Source organism: Streptopelia decaocto (genome assembly GCF_964273445.1).
Source record: "Streptopelia decaocto genome assembly, chromosome: 4".
NCBI classification, from domain to species: domain Eukaryota; kingdom Metazoa; phylum Chordata; class Aves; order Columbiformes; family Columbidae; genus Streptopelia; species Streptopelia decaocto.
This window is the reverse complement of record NC_138658.1, coordinates 44,673,180-44,690,954: the sequence shown is the minus strand read 5'-3', so window position 1 is coordinate 44,690,954 and position 17,775 is coordinate 44,673,180. Positions and strand designations below refer to the sequence as shown.

The window sequence follows — 17,775 nt, the reverse complement described above, 5'->3', positions numbered from 1 at the left end:
AATCAAAAGCCATAGAGATACTATGTAAAACTATTAGTGATTTCCCCCACTCTGTTGTTGTACTTGGGTTTCAAATTCTAGTCTTCAGATAACTGTCGGTCATATGTCATTTCTTTTCACCCTACTGATCAGAATGCAAAGGCTAAAAAATGAAAAATGCTTTTCTAATGTTTTCCTTATGAGCAATTTGTTTTATTTGTGTAGGAATCAAATGTATGTAAGTGTAAATTGCAAGTTAATGGGTTCATAGCAGAAGGCAAGGCCATACAGGGAGCATAGTGTGTTTTGGTCACTAAATTTGTAATAATTAAACTTCTGCTAAGAGATGTCTAATATGTCTACTTTTGATGATTTTATGTACAACACAGTAATTTGGCAACTTCTGAATCTCTATGATCTCTTTCAGGAGGTAAAAGAGAAAACTGGGATAATTAACTATCTTCTGTAAATTTAATAGAGAAAATTTTACCTTTCAACTTCTCAGTTTTGTTTTTCCATATATATATATATATATATATCTTTTTCCATATATATATATGTGTATATATATATATATATATATATATAAAGCTTTCAAGCCATTCTAGAAGCAAAGGATACCAGAAGTCACTGACTTCATCCTTTAGTTTTCTTAAGTGCAAATGTCCATTGTTGCTTGTAGTGATCTGAGGGTTAGAATTGAGAATTTCTATTTTGAATAGGACCAAGCTGATGAAAAATTGAAAAGCCATGAAGCAAAAAAGGGTCTTTTGAGCATTTATTATTAATAGGTGGATGATTTTGAAAAACAGAGAATGTTAAAGTTCTGAGGAAGTAAACAATTTCTAGGAAAGGAAATCTGCCTTTCCATATGTTTATTTTTCAAAGAGAGGAAATTACCTAATAAGTGTAAAACTTCAGGGATACAAAACAGAGTATCTCCTTCAAATTATTTTACCTTTGACTTCCAGTTCTTCTATATCTTAAGATCTGCCTGAATGTGGTTGTGATATTTTCATTTCTACTTTTCAAGCCTTCTTCTGTATAACTTCAATTGCCATGGATTTGGGTTTATGGTGTGGACACAGGTGCTGCTTCCTTTACCCAATGTGCAAATACATATAATCATGTTGCTGCAACTGTCCGTTTCTTGCTGTTTGAGAATATTTTCAAGGACTTTTCTCTCCACCTCCCTAGTTGACACTGGCCTTTGTTATTTGAACTAAAATCCCTAGAAGGCCTGATTTTTCATAAGAAGTATACACTGCATCCTTTGAAAAGTGTGTGTAGCTCTTCATGTGTCATACTAGCTACCAAAAAGTGATGTATCAAAGAAGCATTATTTTAGAATTGTGTCTGTAGACTCTTTTATTCGTGGAATGATTTTCCTGCGCAGGGATAAAACCTTTGGTGGAAAACGTGGCTGTAGTTTTGGATTCTTTATTAATTAATGATGTTCACTGATCAACAATGAAAAGTGTGCTGATGGAGGAGGATTAGGAAAGTGCTAGAAATCCTTTAGGTAATGTCATGCTGATTTCTGTGTTGTCATCACTGTACTTGCCACTTACATGAGGGTCTAGGTCTGTTAGCTGAAAAATTAGTTCTGGCCAGCAAATACGTCAACATAGAGCAAATAACTGGCAATACAGCTGTAACATCCTGTGTTGCCTTTAACACAGTGAACATCAGCTTGTCTTTCCCCTGCTAGGAGAAGCATGACTATAGCTGAAACAAGTGTTTCAAACTAATAGCCTGTTGTACTATTAATGGTACTATAGAGAACACAAGTAGCAAACAAAAGCTGTAAAAGAGCTCTCATTTTCACTTAGCTGAAGCAAATCATGATAAATGACTACATGCTAATGTGATTCTGTTAAGAAGGCAGCAAAACAAACAAAAGCTCAGCACTGATTTCCTGAGCCATTTTCCTGGTGGGCTCACGCTACTTTGGGTATGGAGTACCCACTGGGGGATGTTGGCATTGTGCTATGGCTTGACTTTTGTAAGCTGAAGCTGAAGAACTTAGAAGCCAAGTGCTCCTTTCCCACCAAGCTACTAGTGTGAGGAAGTGTCAAATCTCTGGGTGTCAAATGATCTTCAGGAACAGAGAGATTTGGACAGGAAAGGATCAGTTTTCTGCTTTAGGGTCTTCCTGTTGATCATGATACATCGCACTGCAGAAGAGGAGATTGGCCAGGTGACTTGCCATCACCAAAAAACCAAAGATTGTTTAGCAGCTTCCTGCTGCTGTATCATTGCCCTTCTTTAACATACTTACAGAACTTATCTGTCCTTGAAGTTACAACAGTCTGTATTTGGATTGTCTGGAAAGCATCAGTTTCAATAATACTGCAATTGGAATGTCAAGGTTTTTCAAATCCAAAAGTATGTATGTCATAACATCCAGCTGTATATATCCAGTGATGGGATTACTCTGACTAGCTACAGGTGAATTCACATGTTGAGTCCTTAATTTAACTACTGTTGTGTGAGTAGGAAAGAACATGTGAGGCAGCTACTGGCTGCATCTGTCTGGGAATCACCAAAAATTTGGTACATGTTAAAGCCAGTTTTTAGGGTCATGCTCAGTTTCATAAAGGCCCAAGAGCCTTGATGTTTCTAGGTAGATCATTGTTTCTAGATCATTGATACTGATCACACTCTGATGCCATGTGTTTGCCATTCTGGCTCTTGAAAACCCAGAGCTTTTGAACTTCTCTGCAGGAGTCATAGTTTGTGCTTTGTATGATTTATCTGTTGTCTTTATTGTGTAGGCCTACCTTAATAAAGTGAATCTGTGGCTGCCCATACCATGAAGCCACAAGCTTGACAGGCCAGTTCGAGCTTATTAGAAGCAGAAGGGTGAGAAACAGCTTTACTATGCCCACTGAGCTGATTACAGAAGGGGTGGTCCATGGCACCTTTGCAGAAAGCAGTGATTCAGTTCTACTCTTGAATAAGGTAATTTCTAAATCTGTAAGAGATTTTGAGCTGAGTCCCAATCTAAAATAATATTTTCTTTAAGTCATATTACTTTGAAGAGTTACTCACCGATGTCTATGGCTACCCTGCAGGCCCTCAAACTTGCTGTGCTGTGTCCAATGAAGCATAAAGAAGGTGTAGGCTAGCAGTTGGGCAACTCTGGTCATGATTTGACTTGTTGTGTATGTTTGGGATTTGAGCTTGATTCTGCTCATCTGAATCACCTGAACTGCTTCTTTTCAGGCTTAAATTACAGGAAAGGACACTGTTTCGTGCTAGGAAAAAAAAAATAATGCTAAGGATAACTAGGCACTGGAGTGTCTAAAGAATTTGGGATCTCTTTCTTGCTAGATGCCTTCTGAAACAGGCTGTTTAAATGTCTGTCAGGAGTGATACATTTACTTTCAATTTTGCTGTTATGAAGCAGATGAACAAGATGACCTGGAAAACTTATCTCTCTGAAGAGACGAGGGATCATAGGAGAACTGGCTCGAATTCAATCTACTGCTTCTGATATTGCCCAAAGTCAGAATGGTTTGTGACTTCCTACAAGCTGACATGGATTGGTTTGTAGCCAGACCTCTTTTTGCACCCTTCGTGAATAACTAGCCTGTCACTGCTATCCCATCAAAAATTCCTTCAGAATCAGTCTATAGAAACAACTCGTGTGAAGTCCTAAGAATGTGTCGTTTGGGGAAAAAGGATGTCATCATAAGGAGAGTTCAAGCTGACTTCAATTTCTGCCAGAATGTGGTACAGATAGAATTGCAGAATAATAGAATGGTTTGGGTTGGAAGGGACATTTAAAGTTCATCTAGTCTAACCACTCTGCAATGAACAGGGTGCTCAGAGTGCCCCATCCAACCTGACCCTGAATGTTTCCAGGGATGGCACATCTACAGCCTCTCTAGGCAAACTGTTCCAGTGGTTTGCCACCCCCAACGTAAAAAAAAAAAAAAAAAAAAAATCAATCTTCCTTGTATCTAGTCTGAATCTTCCCTGTTTTAGTTTAAAACCATTACCCTTGTCCTATTCAACAGGCTCTGCTAAAAAGTTTGTCCTCATCTTTCTTATAAGCCCCCTTCAAGTATTGAAAGGCCACAATCAGGTCTCCCCAGAGCCTTCTCCAGGCTGAACCACCCCAGCTCTCTCAGCCTTTCCTAATAGCAGAGGTGTTCCAGCCATCTGATCATTTTTGTGGCCCTCCTCTGGACCCTCTCCAACAGGTCCATGTCTTTCCTGTACTGAGGGCTTCGGAGCTAGATGCAGTACTCCAGGTGGGCTGCAAGCACACATTGCTGGGTCATGTCCAGTTTTTCATCCACCGGTAGCCACAAGTCCTTGGGCAAAAGCATACTTTTCAGTCTCAGAGCTACCATATTTGCCCAATAGCCATGGTGTCCTTGGGCATGGCACGCTTGGCTAACTCTCTGGGCAACTTCTAGTGTGTGGCTGATTCCACCTCTCAGGAACTGATGGTCAAGCATTCCTTGTGATGTGCCAGGTTACATACTTTTCCAGTGGTACATTTAGTGATGTCATTGACAAAGGTGTTCATGATGCCCATGGGCTTGGTTAAGATACAAGTCTCGCAATGGATCTGCTTCAGCACCCTGTACAGATGGATGCAGTAACTCTGCTATTCTTATATTGCTTATAGCCCTTCTCTTGGGTTTTGGTGACAGCATTCTTGGAGTTGTTGTTGGGAGCAGGAGCTGACTTGGTAAGCTCAGGCGTTTTGGTAGCACCTTTTCTCACCAATAAGCAACATGAAGGTGGGCAAAGATGGAGGTAGTGTAACTGCAAATAACTTGAGTCCACTGGTGGCATGTACATGAGCTCTTGAAATAACTACCTTCTTTGCAGCCTGAAGGACTGATAGCTGTCACAATTGTGTGAAACTGTGTGTAGCAAACTGAGAGTTTGCTCAAGCAATTGTATCTCAATGAGCTTTGGCCAACTTCAGCTTTATTTATGATATTAATATCCTATGTTGCAATTAGAGGTGGGAAACCCAAGTGCAAATGTTGGATCTTGCTAAAAACCAAATATTGCCCTTGAGATCCATCTGTTGAACAAAAAATAAACCCCAAAAGATATCAGAAAAGTAACAGACTCTACCAGTCTTAGCTTTTATTCTAAAATGCTGAAGTGTTATCTGCCTGTAGCTGGAAGCATTCAAAGCTTTGCACAGTTGCTTATGTCTTTAGGTTGTGTTTTCAGTTAAGTGGATAATAGTAGCAAAATGTATAAACTGACTATAGGAACGCTTAAGGAAAAATAGTTCTCTACACTGCTTTTACCTGTTGTTTGGCTTCTTGAGGAGTTTTGTACTCAGTTGAGGTGGCCAGTATCATTCCCTTCACCCTGGGCTTCAGTGCCTGAAAGCTTCAGTCATGGTAGGTCTGCTATCCCCTACCCTCTAGGCTATGAGTAGCAGAAAACGTTAAAATTATTTGATTGGTAAAGCTAAGGACTGTTATTCATATAGATCCCATATTTTTTCTTTACTAAATTGGCAGCATAGCAAATTGGCTGAACACCATTGTGTTAATTATTGAGAAGCCTAAATTCCTTTGTGGATTTAGTCATAGTGATTGGAACAGAAATTCAATACAGAGTGTGGAAATGTAAAGCTGGCTTGGCCATAATCTGGTGGTTTAAGGAAGAGCAGAATAGCATTAGGCCTTCTGTGCTCTGGAACATAAAACCATGTGAAGTGAAAGGAGGGAACTGGAACTTCTGTTTCTTCTGTGAATTTCTTTTGCTTTGCATGGACTTGGTCTGAGGCTAAGCAGGGCAGCTGTGCACAGAAGCATGCATGGCCTCAGAGCCTAGGGATGGCAATTCTCCCCTGAGAAAGGGACACAGTCTTATCCATGGCAAACTGTTGGAAGGCATTAATATTTCAGAGTAACTGGAGGAGAGGCAGTCCCTCAAATTTTCCTTTCTCCTAGGTAAATTCTCTTTATTAGGCTAAAGAGAGTCAGGCTCTTGCTCTGTGAGCCACATGAAGTCTGTAATTACTCTGCGAAAGATGGGCCTGTGTCCTCAAAAGACCAGACACTAGCTTGATGCTTAGTATTCTCTGTCAGCAAAGTGGGAGATGTGACTGTAAATCCTTCCGGAAATTAAATCCAGCTTTTCAGTATCTGTGGCATATGTTTTAACATCCATCAGTACAGTGTTTTTAAAAAAATAAAATGTGGTGGGGTAACACCACCTTCCACAATTTTTATGAACAGTGAAAATAACCTGAGAACATCTTATTGATGTTTGTGCCTCAGTGGCAAGGTTGATAAAACAAAAGTCTGTGTGTGACCGCTGTCACCAAAGTGGTTTCATCAACATGAGACACCTCTTGTTTGGTCCAGCAGGAGAATTTTAGCTGATTGGAACTTTACTGTTGAAGGATATATGGATGCTTTGGAATTTGGGTGAATGTAAAACTGGTATTTTAATGTTTGTCTCTTTGGATTTGGGCTCAAAAATCATTTTGAGCAGCTAATTCAACAAACCCAGTCATTGGAGTTGGTAAGTCACAATGAGTATTGCATGTTTAGAGTGCTAGCTTGTTTACAGGCCTGAAGTTTAGGCTTTTAGGGAAACCCTGCTCCCTAACACCCCCAACACCCCTCCAAAAAAACCCTCACAATCTTACACAGTAGCTGAACACACTCTAGCAGAAAATTAGTCTGAAAGACAAATAACCTTGTACAAAGTTCTTGAAACAATGGGCTAGTAGTGTGTATCAAGAGCGTGATAATAAGCTTCTGTTCTCCATTTCCTGAAAAGCCTTTTTCATATTGATTTCCCCATGTGTTTTTAACTGTTTACTCTTAGAGCAAAGAAAGTTAGTTTTACTAGCAAAATAGTGCTCTTAGCAGGTGTATCATTCTCTTGGTCCAGTTTCATACTGATTTCTGCAGTGGCTGTAGTCGCTTTTCACATCATAAGGAGAGCAGTTCTATGGTTTGCTGCCAGTTGTATGAAATTGGTGTAAGTATTGGAATTGGTTACAATAGATGACCAAGAGGGTTTAAATATTTAGCTAATATGTTTTTAATAGCTGGGGTTTTTTTGGTGCATGTGATTTTACTTCAGGCTTGAGAGTCTCCTTGTGCTTTAATGTATTTATTTGGTGTTCAGTTAAAGGTATTGTAATTTTTAAAGGATTCTATATTATATAATGCTGTTCTCAAACATATTAAAAATATAACTATTTCAATGACTGACAGAATGCTGGTTTTGAGTCCTTAGATATCAAACTAAATCGGCAGCAATGAAATTCAATCCTGTATTGCCAATGGTGACTGTCAAAAAATCTGGTATTAGCCATCTTTCTACCTTCTATTTAGGAAACAGATTGATTTTCCAGAGACATATTGTCTTGATAAGCATTTTATGACGTTTTTGTTTTAGTATATTAGATGTCAAAGAAGTATAGAGAAGGTGACAAATCTGTAGACGCTGACTCTGTATCAGAGCCTTTTACATCTTCAGAAACATCTAATCATAAAGACAGTCAGTAATAATTTGTAGCTTTTGTAAAAGTTCATGTAATAGATATATCAAGATTCCTGAAAAGAAAATTTCAAGTTCTGTGGTAAACTCAGCTTACTGTGATGGCAGAGATTCTTATATACAAAACATCTTTCACAAAAACCTGGCTAGGGGTTTCAGTGTTATATAATTCTATTTCTGTCACCAGACAAAATTTTATTATGGGAGCGGAGAAGAGAAGCAGACTTAACAAATTCCACAGTAAAATACAAGAACTGAATACAGCTAAACACAGATGGTGTCTTTTAAAGAGAATGCAGATCTACTGTTCTAGAGAACAACAGCAGAGGCAACTCTACATCAAACATCTGCCATTTTGCACAAACATCAGTTTGTGTTAATGAACTGAGAGCATGATTCTTCATACTTGATGTCTTGATGTGTGTCTTTCAAATGTGTGAGTTATCAGTAAAACACTTTTGTAACAAATTCAGAAGGCTTCTTGGATACTCTGCTGGATCAGAGATTGCCTGATAACTCTTGGCTGGCTCTCGAGTGCTTTCTGAGGAACTCAAGCCAAAAAGCCCCACAATTCCAAGCTTCCTCTTTTTGTTCTTCCTTTCTAGTTTCCAGATTTTTCTAATGAGTGTATAGGGATGAAACACTCCTATAACAAACATAAAGAGAAAAGTGTAGTAACTTTATTATTACCTAATGATATTAGTGAGATGGGCCATCCACCTTGTTTGAATGAAATGAGAGAAAATAAAACCCTCTTTGGACAGGGTGGAGCACTCTGCTTTTTTAATGTGAAGAGCTACTTTGGGATGTACTGAGATACTAAAGAACATAATTGGTTATGCAGGAAACCGATATACTAACATAACAATGCGGGGAGGGGGGGAGAAAAAAAATAAGTCAATTGTATGGACTTCAACAAGCTTCACTCTCCTTTAAAAGTTTTGCAAAAGATGAGTTCTTCAACCAAAGCTTCAATATGGGAATTATGAAACCTCAAAGCAGTGATAAATGCTGTGTGTGCTGCTTCTGTACTATTCATGCAAGTTGCAACTGATTGTCCCTGAGGGATGTAGATAATCTCCCACTTCTTGAAATGTCTTGACCAAAGTTTCTATTGCCATATATGCTGGGAAAGATACATACATAAGAGCAAGACTGCTCTGTAGCAACACTGGGAGAATTTTTGAAGTATTTTAACATAATCACCATGGGTAGCTCATTGAGGTAACTTAGGGTTAGGAAAAAGCTCGAGATGTAACTATCACAGTCACTTGGCTGCGTACATATTCTTCCTTGCAATGTTGAATTCTGTGTTCTGAAAGCTTGAGTCGCTTTGTTTTTCAGTAGACTATCCACCTTTCTCAACATGTAGCTCTAATGAAACTGTAGTAGAGACTGAAACTCAGGTGTTGCTTATGTGGGTTTTTTAATGTTAAACGTTTTTCAGGAGTTCTTTTTCATGTGATAGTCTATAAGATTTCCAAAGTACCTTTTGATACATATCCAACTAAAGAAAACTGCATGTGTATTTGTAGACATTGGTATACGTGCTGTCATTCTAATATGACAATTCTTAAGCTACTGCTACTACATGAGGCTGAGGCATGCATGATGACATAAGGCATCAAGATGTATTTAGAAGCAACCTTGCTAGAATGCACAGCACATTTAATGACAGGGGGGAGACCAAGAACTGTTAATACATTAATAACATCTAGTTGAAATTTCTAAATTAAATTTCATATCACTGGAGATCAATTTTTCAAATCTGTTTTCATTCCTTGGCTTTATAGGCATATGATGCATTTGTCCAAAGATGGGCATCCCTGGCTTTAGGTTCAGTTATCACATATGTCCAATTGTTTTTCATTTAGTGTACATGATGTAGAAACAACCACAAGTAATGGTTTATATGATCTATGTGTAACTAAGTAATCCATCCTGTCCAAGAGAATGGCCACAATTCTTTCTAGCTCCATTTCATTTCAGCAGTGGAAGCTACTGAAAGCACATCTGAGACACTGAAAAAAGGTTCATTCTTATTTGTAAGATCCTTCAGGATCATATGTGTCTAAGACATTTGCAAGACTAGCTGAAGTCCAGGACAACGAATGTGGGTAGTAGCTTCACTCCTGTCTTTCTGTAGATTTTTTTTCTGTAATCTGGGAAATACTCATTTTGGAGATTATATAGTGGAGCAGGTATGCAGCTCTTTTGTCTGTCAGCATGTTGAACTATTTTCTGTATCTCTCAGCTATCAGGATTCTTTCTTCTGGTTTATTAGAACTGTGTCCTGTAGCATCTGGTCATGGAGCTCTTGGAAACTTGTACCAAGTACCTACCTGAGTAGCATGACCTGTACACTTCTTGGTAATGTTTAAATTGCTTAATACCAACCATTCATTAAATCACACTGCAGTATGCCACTAAAGAAATTATATGCTTGATTTTAGTGTTGCTGATAGCCACAAAATGAGAGATACAATTAATCATCAGTGTCTGAAAAGCATAACCTGATCATCCTAGTAGTAGTGACGTATTTGTCTGTTATACTAATAAACATACAGTTATATTTATCTTTGAGACCTTGAGATGATATTTATGACATGTAATGTTTCCTGTAGATAAAAATTATCTAGTATAGCACATCTTAGTATATACCAAACCAGTGCTTTTGTCATGTTTAGTAAGCGCTAAAAGTACTGATATGTAAATTATTATTTACACAAAACAGTTGCAGAGTGTATGAAGGAGAAGGTACCAAAATGGGTTAAGCGCTGATGCTTAATCAGTTAATGGTAAAACTGCCTTCTGAGAAAATGCTTCAGAAAACAAATGCTTCAGTGCAAAACATTGTGTATTGTATTAATGCAGTAGTAAACTGATACTGCTAATAATGATTTTAACATATTCTTCTATTTTCATATTTGCATAGTATTAGTATTTGGCATACAGATATTTGTGGATTTTTAGATTGTAACCATCAGATCAAACCATTATGGATAGCAAGGTAATGTAGCGTCTGACACTAGTGGTCTGGTACAGACGGGTCTTGTATCTGTTTACAAACTATGCTGCATGTTCCACCTGACCATTACAGCTCTCAAATTGGCTGTAATTCACACATTCATACATTGAAATATAAACTATTTGAGTCCTTAAATGTCCTTATTCATGGATCTCAAGTTAAGTATAAACTGAGCTTTTTAACTTACATGAACTAGTTTTGTGAACAGTAAGTCCTAAACTAGCCTTTTGGAATAAAGCAGCAATGATGATTAATTTAATGGGCTGGTATTATATTTAGAGTTTGTGGGGTTGTGCTTTTTGTTGTAGCTGCTTTTAACTACAGTATCACTAAAAATAGTTGGGATCAATTGGAAGCGATGCTTCTGGCCTAATCCATAAAGAATTTGTGCTATATTTTCACACTCATCAGCTTTTTCATTATTATTGTAAGTGTATTATAGCTAATGTTTTTTTCTTTGAGTCTTCTGGAACAAGTATGCTTTTTGTGTTTGTTTTTAACAATGAGCATTGTTTCACTATTTTAATAGTTTACTAAATAGCCTGTGTGTCTGGCATCCTGTTTCATGTGTCAGTGTAACTCTCAAAAAGTTACTGTTCACAAAAAAACCAGGAATTAAGGTGACCTGTTGTGTTCTAAAACATGTTCAAATTAGTGTGCTTAAGTAGACTTGATTGGAAATTTAACAGATATTGAAACATTGTGTAATTTTTCCACACCAGGCTGTTGTAGGTTTAGAGAGTAACTTCAAATCTGATAACTTTTCCTTGAAGCAAAGTAGCAAGTTTTTCAGTGGCAGTGCATAACACTGTGGACATGTATGAAAAGTTGTTCTGGTAAAGCACAGTAAGTTGTGCCTTTGAGAATTGCTGAGATATATAGAGGAACATCTTGGAAGCTTCTTCCTCTAGCAGAAGTTGCTGTGAGAAGTTAAATAACAATGATGGTACTGACTTGGCTTACCTGTGTTGTTTGAAACTTCAAAGTAATTAGCTTTTAGGTACTTATCAACATTTTTTGGGGTCTTTACATTTCCCACTATTTTTACATTATGAGAGGGTAAGCTGGCTGGTTGGGGATACAGCAGAAAAGGGCAGGGGGATTTGTATCATCTCACTGAATGGCCTTGGCAGAAAAACTGGAGTGCCAATAGCTTCAGGTCACTAAGCTTCCAGAATAGCACTGGTGCTGAAACTGGAAATGTGAGATACAGACTAGAAAGAAACTACTGGTTTCATGCTTGGTAAACTGATTTGTCCTGTCCTCAAACCTGTATACAGGCCAGATATGATGCACTTCAATGCAAACAGAAGTGCTTCCATCTCAGATGAGCCATTGTGTAAAGAAGGCAAAGCACCTTCAGAGAAGCTAAAACTCAGAATGTGTTTTTCACATAAAAACATATCCCTAGTGGTTCATTTCCTGAGCTACAGGTCTTCAAGGTCCCAGATTTCTTTTTAACAGTTTTTTTCATTCGTTATCCACACTGGTTGTTCCCTGCTCTGTTTCTTTAAATAAAAATTTGGACAATGAACAAAGTTTTTGCTATGGATTTCCTGATTTTTTTTTTTTTTAATTATTTTTTTTTCAGCTTCAATTGGGAGGCTGGTTTTTCCGTACTGCATTTTCATTTCGACTGTAGGCAAGCCCATTGCCGCTGAAAATAGCTCAAATGTTCTTAGAACAAAAACATCAACCAGTAGCTCAGATTCTTTCTCTCTTTCTCTTTTGCAGACTCTTACATGTGAGTTAAATTAATTTCTTGAGAGAAACCTTCATAAAGGGCTAAATAAACAAGATCTACATATACAGAAATTTCTGCATTTGAGACACAGCTAAACTTGTCTGTCTGGTAAGTTGTATTTTTCTTAAGGATTTGTCTTTCTTCCTGCCCTCATGACTCACATTCTTGAGTTTCTAATTAGTGTTCAGAGAAAACCAGCTTCTGTTTGCTAGTTCTGCTGCATGCTTTGTATGAAGTACTAAGACTAATCTGCAAAGGCATTATGACTGTGCTGCTTTTACAAACTTCAAAATAGTACCTGTGATTCTGTATGGTATTTTGGTATAAGTGGGGTTTTATTTGTTTATCATTTAATGTTTTAAAGCAATATTGGTGGTTGTTCTGTCTTGAAATTATTTACCTGTTTAAATGTTCTGAATTTAAGTAAATAACTTCAGAATTTGTATTGCAAAGTATATTCTATGCCAGGTCAGAGTTTAAACATAAACTTTCCCAGCAATTCATTCATGTCTCATTGCTTTCTAATTACATCTTGTATAGATAAAATAGGTTCATGTTATTGATGCAATGATGTATTTTCCTTGGTGACATGCCAATTTCCTAGGGCAGTAAGTGTGCTTGTCAGTAGTCTTTAATTTGATAATATGATTCTGTAACAGTTCTATTAAAGATATTTGTGACTTTGAGTTTCTTCAGGTATTGATTGTACTGCTTGAAACAAATATTTTTTTTCTTTGATTATGAAGTGTTAACTGAGTACAACTCAAACAAAAGCAAGTTTTGTCCACTACCTTCTATTTTTGTTCTTTGTTGTGATTAAAATGAAGCAAATATCAGAAAAGCAAAAGATTTTTTGCTCAATGCTGTGGCTGTTCTAAGCAATTGTCTAGCATTAAATGGCAGTCTATATATACCTAGTCCATCTGACCACATGTGCTGTGGTGCTTTGGTTTACCACAATTACTGTGTATTGATGTACTGTATGCCCTGGTTCTGCATAGTTCCTTTTGCAGCTTTGCTATAGCCATAATGCTAGTTTATTTCACAAATGTATTGAAAAGCCACATTGTATTTAAAAGGAGTTGTACATTTAATGTAAAGCAGTCGCTATGCATTATATTTTCATAGGGAGACAAATAGATCACGGCTTTTTCATCAAAACTGTTTGGGGGCTTTCCAATTCTTTTAAGTTTTAGTAAGAGGCTTTCCATCTTATTTTTGGATTAAAAGAGAAAATCTGAAGTGTATGTATGCATTTCATATAGCATATCTTTTTGTTAAAAATACACAATTTTGTGTCAAAAATCAGTTTTTCAGAAAAACAAGTCTGGTTCAGTTGTAACATTTGAAGTAATGTTTTATTCTGATATTTGAGAATCATGGATCTAATTCTGCTTGTTCTTCCTTATAGTAGCAGATACCAATAATGTAATGTTGATATCCACTTGGAAACCACAGGACTTTTGGTACCAGGCATACATTGTTTCAAATGAAACAGTTTCTATTCTTTTTCCACTTTCCTTTTTAATTAAATTATGTTTCTCTTGGTTTAAGGTCTTCCCCATTCCTGTCTTACTGTCACACATAAAGCTGCTTCCCTGGTCTTTCTGATCAGTCACTCTGTCCTTGTACTTCCTAAGTTCTTTTGACCACACTCCAGTGAATACTTGTCTTACATTGATGGTTTTCATATAAAAAGAATTTGTCATCTGAGACTTACTTCAGAAGAAGCTGAGGTTTATGAAGGAACTTAAATCACTTTAGAGGCCATACTGTGGTTACTGTTCGAGCAATGTAAAAATTTGTGGTCCCTTAACATGTCCAAAAGACATAGCTGGAAGAGAAATTACACAAAACAGGGCTGCAAAATAGACAAAATATTTAGCAAGTATTTTCAGTTAAAAGCAATGCTTGAATTGTGCAAAGTGAGGGCCAAGGATGATCTATTAGTGGTCATTTTTTAAATTCATGTAACTTTGAAGTTACTATATAAGACCAAGTTATTGCTTGACACCTAATTTTTAACTGAGTAGCAGACCTGACTTACAGGAACTTGTATCTGGCATGCTAACACAACCCAAATTTAAGCTGACTGAACTTGGCACAAAATTGAGCTAAAGGGAGGAAATCTCAGGAGTGCAGTGGAATTTCTTTCATTCAGTGGGTATACCTCTGCATTCATGGGAAACAAACAGTAACATTTTGTGCAGGTTTCTGCTTTTGACAGTGTGTCTTTGTTCACTTCCCAAAGGTGGTGTCAAATACATTGAATAAAAATAAACTTTCTTATTTGGATTTTTCATTTTATTTAATGGGTTCCCTGGGACCATATCATTAAGTCTGGAATGGCCTAACACAGTTTGTAATTCTTTGTGTCTTGCTCAGAACAATTTAGGTTACATAAATGTGCTCCCTCCTTATTGTCTTTGCGTGCTCAGATAGAGGGGTGAGAGGCAACTGTATCTATAAGCATTTTATGATGGAATTATTTGATGTGTGTCTCAGAAAATGTTTCTTTCTTGCCAGTATAAGTGTCTTCCAAACAGTATATGATATTACCAAACTGTTACTTTGAGAAGCAATAGATGGTGATAGCTTGGATTTCTTGTCAAAAACTTCATGCTGGTAAAGATCTTAAAATAATATGCTGTTTAGTCACAATGTGTCAATACCGCTTCTGCTGTGTGGTCCAAGTTCAATTCACTTATTGATGGCAACAGGATTTTATGGTGTCTGTTCTCTACGGGATTCTGATCCACAAACAGAATTCCAAAGTGGCAAGATTTTAACAGCAGATCACAGAAATATCTTGAAATTGTGTGCGTTTAATATGTGGCAGTGCTGCAGAAGAAAACAATGTTTTGAGAACTGTAGAGCAAGACCTGGTGATAGAGGAAATTAATCTGATCAAAAGGCCATCATACAGGCACCTCTTCATTGCGTTAGGCTCAGACTGGGGATATACCAGATTGGAGGTGCTTGAGAGCATGTGTATTCATATGTGAGACCTGTGAGTGGTCTGCACTGGGCTTACCTGGCCATGCGCTGTTCTCAGATGGCGACAGATAGCTCTGGAAAAAGTCTGTGGTGTGATTCTGTATGTAACTAGCTGCTTTAGAGGGCTGCAATTTTTATGGCATCCTGGCTACTTGCTGTCTGCAGCAACGAACGATGGCCCCGGGGTCTTAGGCTGTGCTCTGACCTTTTGATAGATCTGAACGAACTAGGGACTGGCAGGATTCCCAGATTCTCACAGTAGCCTTTGCTCATCATCCTTGACCTGCAGTTTGGGGGAAGAAGGGAAAATTAATCACTTCATTAATAATCAAGTATAGCAATGAACATCTTCTGCCTGGATTATTAACTTTAACTGTAATTTTAATTGTCCAAGCTTTTAGTTGCTTCACCTTTCTACAAAAATGCCTTTCTTTTGAGATGTATTTTTTTTAGATTCTGCAACCTCAAAAGTATTCATTTTCCATTGTTTGGTGGTTTTTTTGTTTGATTGTTTTTATTTGTTTTTAAGTAAAAGTTGATAGTCAAAAGGACATTTTTTTGCTTATGAAACACACAGGAATAGTTTAGTTTTCACTTCTGCCTTGAGCTTTGAGTTTCATTTGACTCTAACTTGTGTTTGAGTTTGAAAAATACTGATTTGGTAATAAAGTTGCATGATATATAGAGGATTTTCCTGTTTAGCCATCTGTGTGCTTGTACTTTAAAGAAAAAAGCATGCTTATGCACTGTCTCTTCCTAAGTAAGCACTTAACCATATGTCTAAGAAGTATGTTTTAATCTGTTTTCAAGGTGGCTCACATAAGGCTTTACTTGCTTATGTTTGTATGCAAGACTGCATTTCTCTCTGTATATTAGTGGCTTATGCCCATAAATGTTTAATGCTGTTTAGAAGGCTGTGTCATCTTTACTGCTAGAGGCAGCTTGAGCACTTAGGCTGCTTCCATGCTTGAGAATTCTAATGAATTGTTCCACAGAAATGGGTTTTTTTGTTCCCTATTAAAAAAAAAAAAAAATCATTTAGGATAAATGCGTTTAAAAAGGAATTAACTTGGTGCAACAGAGTCTCTTAACATGCATATCTTCCCTAGTCTGTGCAAAAATAACAGGTGACACATGTAGTAGCAGCTCTACCCTTTTGAGGATAGAAGTGTGAGTGAAAAGTTCCTGTATGCAAGAAGCCTGTCAACTTTGGAAGTGCTCCATGAGGCACCTGCATAGGATTCACTCACTTACATGATTCATCTCAGTGGATCTGAGTGAACTAAGAGGTGAGGTGCACCAAATACAGCAGAACTGTGTGTGTGACCCTGGATCTCTGTCAGGTCTCTGGATCTTCTGGAAAGCAGCGGATTTCTTTTCCAAAGTCAAAGGAAGTAGAAGTGAGAACAGCAGAGATAAATAGTATATATCTAATAAGATCCTATTATCTTATTTACTTCCTTGGAGGAAAGAAAGTAGAGGAGGCATGAAAGGGAAGATAAACTATGTTGCTTATGTGAAGGGGCAGTTGACTTGGAGAGCCGGTTCCTCTGTCTTGATAATGCTTAGTCTTTCAATACTATTTTTCAATAGTTTTTGTAGCCTTCAATATATAGAATTAGCTAGTTGATCCTTCCACAGTGATGGTTAGCCAAATAAAGGCAGTTGGAACTTGCTGTCAGAGGTCCATTGGATCTCTAGATGGTGTAAAATCACCTTTTTGTTTCTGCTTCCCCCTGAGTCCTGCACAAAGCGTTCCAGTGCTGAAAAGGGAAGCTAATGGCTGATATTTCTAATGTTACAGATCAGACCAAAAGTAAGATTAAAAGTGAGAATAAAACTTATGTAAGACCTTGTTAGAAATGAGGATAATGATGTGTGTGTGTGTATGTTAAACAAAAAGTTTAATCTACTGTTTGAACTGGAATTCAATTTTGTCTTAAGGGTGATGCTTCTGAAAAGCTGCCCATTTTAAGAAAGAAAAAAAAGCTTGGAGTCAACAGTGTCAACAAATGTAGATAGGCAAACATGTCTGAATTCCTAAAGAGTGTAGAGATGTACTGCAAATGTGCCTTACTGAATTACTTTAAACTCCAGAACTTGATGTCCTGTGAAGTTTGTATATGCTAGTGGCAAAGGTTGTCTCCCCACGCCTGATTTCTCTCCTTTATGTAAATAGGGTAAATATAAATCCACTGACATGGAAATAATTGTGTGGTTTCTTGCTTCGTGGCAGCTGACTGCATGGTGGTTTTCTAGCAAAACGCTTAAGTGACAGGCGGCAGGTCAGCATGGTGTTGATCTGTCTTCCTGTGATCTTGGAAGCCTCTTCCAAATGACTTACCAGGTCTAAATTTCTGTAGTGAGATGTACCAAATATTTGCTTGTAAAACCAAATGACTGGTCAAGAAACATTTGCTTCTGTCTAGATATGTATTAAAATATATATATTAGTAATAAGGAATGGGTAGAACAGCTGACATGAACCAGTAGCTGAGTCATAATTAGAATTTGAACA

The 17,775-nt window shown here is 37.4% G+C and overlaps 1 protein-coding gene across 1 annotated transcript in view; it reads left to right on the top strand.

The window, feature by feature from the left end:
• SORBS2 (sorbin and SH3 domain containing 2) overlaps positions 1–17,775 on the top strand; it is a 156,515-nt gene that overhangs the window by 11,061 nt on the left and 127,679 nt on the right. Inside the window, exon 2 of the mRNA XM_082050899.1 lies at positions 12,251–12,368. The gene's annotated coding sequence lies outside the window, so the exon portion shown is untranslated. The remainder of the gene's footprint in view (positions 1–12,250; positions 12,369–17,775) is intronic.